Genomic DNA, 7,550 nt, shown 5'->3' on the forward strand with positions numbered 1-7,550 from the left:
GAGAAAGCCAGGGTACGGGACGTATCGATCCAAGACCAATTGGTCTTGGGTCCCAAGATTCTAACTCTTTGTTTTATTGTGCAGGAACAGTTGAACAGGGCTGCCAACAATCTTTGGATTGTAGATAGCGGCTGTTCCCGGCACATGACGGGCAACAAACACTTGTTGCAAGATTTAAAACCTGTTCAGGGAGCAAGAGTTAGTTTTGCTGGTGAGAGCGGTGGTAGGTTACCGGTAGAGGAACTGTGTCGAATGGGAGAATGACACTTGAGAATGTAAATTTTGTGGAGGAATTAAAGCACAATCTGCTGAGTGTGTCGCAGATTTGTGATAAAAATTACACTGTCCATTTCACGAAGAATGAAGCGATCGTATTGAAGCCTGGTTTTCAAATACCAGACGAATGGATAGTAATGAAAGCTCCACGTGAAACGAATACATATGTGATGGATATGAGGTCTACTGAAATGGCCACCGGAGAATCTTGTTTAATGACAAAAGCAAGCGAATCAGAATCAGAATTGTGGCACAGGAGAATGGGACATATTCATCTTCGGAAGATGAACTTCATTGTCAAGAATGGGCTTGTGATGGGAGTTCCCTTAAAAAGTTTTAACTTTGAAGACAAATGTATAGCATGCAAGAAGGGAAAGCAACACAAGAAATCCCATCTCACCAAGAAGATTAATTCTATTGCCGGTACTCTAGAACTACTTCATATGGATCTCTTCGGTCCAGTGAGTGTAAAAAGTCTAGGTGGTACTTCTTACTGCTTGGTGATAACTGATGACTACTCGCGATACTCGTGGGTATATTTTCTGAAAACAAAAGACGAGACAACTCAGATGGTGAAGAATCTAATTACAAAAGTTGAGAACGTCATGAGTAAATCAGTTAAATACATCAGAAGCGACAATGGGACAGAGTTCAAGAACTTTGAAATGGAAATCTTCTGTCTTCAGAAGGGAATTGAACATCAATACAGCGCTCCGTATACTCCACAACAGAATGGAGTGGCTGAAAGGAAGAACCGAACGTTAATTGAAGGAGCCAGAACTATGCTGGCAGACTCGAAGCTTCCTGTGATGTTCTGGGCTGAAGCAGTTGCTACAGCCTGCTATGTTCTGATTAGGGTGTTAACCGTTAAGAGACTTGGAAAAACTTGTTACGAGCTTATGCACGGAAGGAAGCCCAACTTGTGCGGTCTTGAACCATTTGGGTCTCCTTGTTCGATTTTGAAGACTAATTCGAAATTTGGTGAAGTAGCCGATGAGGGAATCCTAGTCGGTTATGTTGTTGGGACTCCCAACAGACGGGTCTTCAATACGTCGACTTGCAAGGTGGAGGTGGTTTGTAACACCGACATTACTAGTTACCAACCGCCAAAACCAAGCAATGGACCTGCTGAGCTTTTCGACTATGTTAAACTTTTTAAGTCGTTTAACGTACCTGATTTGGAAATTTCTGAAGAAGACGAAAGAGCTGTGACGAAGATGATACTTGATGAGGAAGAGAATCTATTGCAACATCAGATGTTTGAGAAATCTCAACCTTCCACATCAAACCCTATCAATACCCCTGCGGCCTCAACTGAAGATGAGTTTATCAATCCTTTTCACTCTCAGCCAGAAACAACCATAGATGAGATCTCTTCAAATTTGGAAGATAATTTGCATGTCGGTGCTGTTCCGACCACGAGAATTCACAAAGATCACCCATTGGAGAATATTATAGGTGATGTGTCCTCCGGTGTACAAACCAGAAGTAGCTTGAATGAGCACACCTGTGTTTATACAAGCATTAAGGAAACGGGTATACTGAACGAATGTTTGTACTCCTGCTTTATAAGCCAAATTGAACCAAAGAATTATCAAATGGCTTTAAAGGACAGCTCGTGGGTCGAAGCCATGCAAGAAGAGTTGGCTCAGTTCGAGAAAATGGAAGTTTGGACTTTGGTTGAAAAACCAAGGAATGTGCACGCTATAGGCACAAAATGGGTGTTCAAGCGTAAGAGAGATGATAAGGGAATTATCGTAAGAAATAAGGCGAGGCTGGTTGTTAAAGGTTTTAATCAGCAAGAGGGTATTGATTACAATGAGGTGTTCGCTCCTGTTGCCCGGTTAGAAGCGATTCGATTGTTTTTGGCATTTGCTGCATTTAAAAAGATGAAGGTATTTCAGTTGGATGTGAAGAGCGCGTTTCTAAACGGGAAAGTTGATGAGGTTGTGTATGTTGAGCAACCTCTGGGTTTTCCTGACCCAGACTTTCCTGATCACGTATACAGATTGAGCAAGGCGTTATATGGGTTACATCAGGCACCTCGTGCCTGGTATTCAACGTTATCGGATTACTTGCTGGAAAATGGTTTTGAAAGGGGATTGATTGACAGTACGTTGTTTGTGAAGAGAGAAGGATGTGACTTCCTACTGGTTCAAGTCTACGTGGATGATATCATTTTTGCTGCATCAAGAGTATCCATGTGTCAGGATTTTGAGGCTGTCATGAAGAAACGATTCGAGATGAGTGCTATGGGTGAACTAACTTTCTTTCTAGGATTGCAGGTTGATCAGAAGAAGGACGGGATGTTCATTCATCAAACGAAGTACGTTCATGATGTGCTGAAAAGATTCAAGATGGAGGACAGTTCTCCATATGATACTCCAATCTGCGTCAATCACAAATTGGGTGCTGAATCAGATGGTGACGCAGATGTGGACCCAACTCTGTATCGGGCGATAATAGGTTCATTAATGTATTTAACTGCTTCTAGGCCTGATATAATGTTTGCTGTTTGTCTTTGTGCACGTTTTCAGGCAAATCCGAAAGAATCTCATTTGAAAGGTGCAAAGAGGATACTACGGTATCTCAAGGGCAAGCCGAAGCTAGGGTTGTGGTACCCAAAGGGAGGAGACGTTGAACTGGTGGCATATACAGATTCTGATTATGGGGGATGCAATCAGAGTCGGAAGTCGACAACAGGAGGCTGTCAGTTTCTTGGAGGAAGATTAGTTTCCTGGCAGTGCAAGAAACAGACATCAGTTGCAATTTCAACATGCGAAGCTGAATACATGGCAGCATCCAACTGCTGCTCTCAGGTTTTGTGGATTCAGCAACAATTACGCGACTATGGTCTGAATTTCTTACTCACTCCTATTTTAATTGATAACACTGCCGCCATCTCAGTAATTAACAATCCCGTGAAGCACAGTAAAACTAAGCATATTGACATTCGTCATCACTTCATACGGGATTGTGCTGAGAAGAAACTGATCAAGATCGAAAAAGTTGATACACTTGAAAATTTTGCTGACTTGTTTACAAAAGCGTTTGATAAATCCAGATTTCAAAACCTAATTGAGCTGAACGGGATGATCAATCCCGAGTAACCGTGCCTTTATGTTTATATAAAAAAAAAAAAAATGTGTCATTATTGCTTAAAATTAGTCGGTTACCTCAGTTTGATGGACATATCCTCGGATATGTTTTGGTCCTCGTTTCGACTTAGAGAATGAGGTTAGCCATTAACCGGAAAACTGAAAGTGACCGGGGCAGTTATGACGTGTGTTCTTTCAGTTGCTGAAAATTAGTCGGTCATTCTTAGTAAGAAGGACACATACTTGTATGTGGTCGGTCCAGTTGATCCATTGGATCTTCAGGATAGCCATTTACCTGACGACTTTAACGTGATCGGGGCGATTGAAATCAAAATTTTAGGGGAAATGAAATTACTTTTCAAGTCTAATACTTCGTAAGAATTTCTTTGCTGTGTTTAACAGAAAATTGATCCAACCTTGGAAAATGATATATATACTGATTGTGTGTGCTTAACTAGTGAAGTTATTAGGCTTAAAAGGCTTTAGAACAGTCATTGTATGTCATGGTAATTTTTATGGTGCGTAAAAGTGAATGTGATACTAACTTAAACTACTCGAATTTACGTGGAAACTCCTTAAGAGGTTTGTATGTCTTCATACATATCTTTTCGAAGGATAGGCAGAAAAGCAACTACCCAGTCATACACGAGCCCGTGAGTGTTCTGATTCCCGTGAAGAAAGCATATCAAGACACTGCAGTGATCCAGATTCGGGACTTGCAGTGGTTTAGTACTCCGAAGTCAATAAGAATGTTTGGTTAAAAAAAAAAAAAAAAAATTATTATTATACATGTACATTTTTTTTAGTACTTATGAGACATAGTAACAATCAAGACTTCTCAATTCTGAAGTAAGAAGAGAACGGGAAGCAGACAACGAGTATATACAAGTTAATCAGACACTATGGGTCGAAGTCAACTCGGGGTGACTTGGGTATAGCCAAATAAGCTTTGAGAATAGATAGAAGACATCATTATCTCTGAGTTGTTGCCCACTTCAAATTTTGAGCTTAACTGAACCTTAATCCGTATCACAGAAACGATGAAAACCATTTAAGTTATTTACATGCTTACAACCTGTTTCTCTATGTCATAATACAGCTAAACACGGATCCAAGTGACAGTCACGTAATTAATATGATTCCTGTTGGGATCTTTTCTAAAAACATAGTGGTCCCTGACTAGACTGAAATTTGATCCCTTATTTCGTTAAAATTTTTATAAGTTTTTCTATTTTTGTAGTTGTGTTATTGTAAAACTGGTTACTTGGACATGATCATTTTTGTTTAACTCTTTTTGGAAACTTCTAAAGTTAAGTGCAAGATTATTCAAACTTAAAGGGCTGATTTTGAAATTACGGGCGAAGTTGTTGAATTCAGCGTAACTTCGCCTGAACCAACTCTGCCCTATATAAGGCTTTTGATACAGTACCAGTTCATTATTTTCAATTTACCGGCGAACTTATAATCAATTTTTCCGGCGATCTCGTTTTACCATTCGTTTTCGATCTTTGATTTCAGTTTCTAGTGTTCTTTGACGGTATGTGTTGTCAATATCATTCACAAACTTACTCGTTCGGTATAGTTTTACCCGGTTCGAGACCTCGGGTCGTCGAACCTTCAAAACCAAGTTTTTCACCTTTGTGTTACGTGTTCATGGACGAGCTTTACGTCTTAACACCATTACTATATGTTGTTCTTCACTCTTGGATCGTCAAATCGTTGCGAAAACATCGGATCTATGGCCTTTGAATCTGAACAGTCGCCGTTTCAGATTCAGGCGAAGTTAAGGTTTAGGCGAAGTTATCCACAACTTCGCCAGGAGATTAATTTCGCCTGTGGCGAAGTTATCCGTAACTTCGCCTTGAACTCAATTTCGCCTGTGGCGATGTTGTGATAAGGCGAAGTTATCATCAACTTCGCCTATACCAATTTACTTAACAGTTTTTGACGAACTTACAGTTGAAGCGAAGTTGTTCCCAACTTCGCCTCACCTATAAGTTCGCCTGTACAGGTTTATTCACAACTTCGCACGTGGTACATAGCGAACTTGTGAGTTGCTTAACTGTTCTCTAACTTGTTTTTGTTTTGTGCAGATATGGCTGCTGTTGGAGGTGCTGGTGGTGACGACGGTGATGATCAACGACAATTCTTTCCAGCCCATAACCAGTACATCACTTTAGATCCAGACGCACGAGGCGTAGAAGACTACAGGGTGATTATCACGTTTCTCCAACGATCAAGAGTCTTTTATGCGATCACAAATACACTGCCCATTTCTCTGCCTAACATTGAAGACTTTTGGCGGACAGTGTACTATGATTGCAGGCCTGAGCCTCCGGTGATGCGAGCAACCGTAAATGGTCATAACATACAGTTTTCCTCTGAAGACATACGGTTGGCTCTGCAGTTTGGTGAAGAAACAAGAAATGACCCAACGGAGTTCGTAGCTCCTTTCCGTGATGGAGCTTATTTGAGGATGGGTTATTCGGGTCCGCTGGGGGACTCGCAGAGGAGGAAAGGGTTTTTGCTGGATCAATGGCGCTTCCTGATGCATGTATTGATTGTATGCATGTCCGGCAGGAAGGCAGGAACAGATGGGATGGGCGCGACGATGCAGTCAGCCATGATAGCGCTGACTTACAACCGCCGATATTCTTTTAGTCAGCTGATATTCTACGAGATCGATCGTCAGAGAAGGCTGTGGCGCGCGAGCGATTCACTATGTATCCTCGTTTCTTACAGATGATTTTGAATCATGTCGCTCCGTCGCTACCACAGAGACGCCCGATTAGATACGTCGAATGCGTGACGAAACGTATCTTTGCTCAGTGCCGCACTTCGAGCACTCGTAGCAAGCCTGAGCTGCGTCCCAGGCATACTCCATTATTCGGATATCTCATCAATCCGGAGTATGTTCCTGCAGGAGGGGACGAGTTCAGAGACCCGCAACCACATCAGGCGGCAGCACCACATGCTGTATCAGCTGCGCCTGTTGTATCTACTGTTGCCTCTGCTGCTGTGCCAGCTGCGGTATCTCCTGCTGTGTCTACTGCTGAAGACGTTGATCTTAATGCTGCCTTTGGCGTACATGGTGTGTTTGATATGGATGTCTCGGGTCCTCAGTTTATGGATGTTACTAGAGCAGTTACTTCGGTAGCTGACTCCGATCTAGATGAAACGTTTGCTGAAGCGAGACGACTTATGGTGTCTCGGGAGAGAACTACGGGAAAGAGGCCGAGAACTGTAGACGAGGATGAGGACGAAGTTGATGAAGAGGAGGCAGTGCAGATTGTGCTCAGACGTTCACGAAGAGAACGGACAGGTATGGGTTCCGGAGCTGGAGAATCTTCGAGGCTGGTACGTTTTGCTCCACCTGCCTTGTCTGGTATGTCTCTTATTCCTACTACAGCACAGGTTACTGCTGTCGAGACGTCGGCCCCAGCAGTTGTGTCTCTACCACCCCAACCGCTTAATCCACCGGTGGTAGTTGCACGATTTGTGGAGTCGACCATCACTACTACTGCAGGGTTACCAAGTGTATCACCTGCGGTCACTTCTGCTGCTGATGTCCCGCCAACTCCAACGCCTACTTCAGATTCCTAGAGGATTACATCACTAGAGCGGATTGTTGCTGATCAGACAAAGACCATTCAAAGCCTAGTGGAATCCAATCGACTACAAGCAGCCCTCCTGGTTGAACACGGTAGAGTTATAGATGCCTTCAAGGCATTCTTGGCATCTCAGGGGGAGAAGACGTGTAGGGGAGATGAGTTGAGGACGAAACGGAGAGAAGATCATGACGATGATCCCAATGCACCGGAAGGTGCAGGTGGTGAGCTGCCAAGAACCTCTCAGGCTCTTGGGGCTTCAACAGCTGAGGGGGAGTCTACAAATGCAGCTGGTGACGACGTTGCAGATATTGATGATGATGCTGATGTTGAAGATGTTATCGACGCATTGAAAGAGTTGGATGAGGAGGATGATGAGTTTATGATGGAAGATGATGTGCTGCCAGTTGATGAGATCGAGAGGATTGGAGAGCAGATTACGGTTGAAAATGTGTTAGAAGAAGGTGAGATTGTAGATGACTCCGTGGAACACGAGATTCCGGAGGTTGAGAGACCAGAGATGGGTGATGAGAATTCGGAGGAAGATGCTGAGTGGGAGAAACAACCG

Source organism: Bidens hawaiensis, unplaced genomic scaffold (genome assembly GCF_021521415.1).
Source record: "Bidens hawaiensis isolate Kalapana, Puna unplaced genomic scaffold, B.hawaiensis_p1.1 tig00003587_1, whole genome shotgun sequence".
Classification (NCBI taxonomy): Eukaryota; Viridiplantae; Streptophyta; class Magnoliopsida; order Asterales; family Asteraceae; genus Bidens; species Bidens hawaiensis.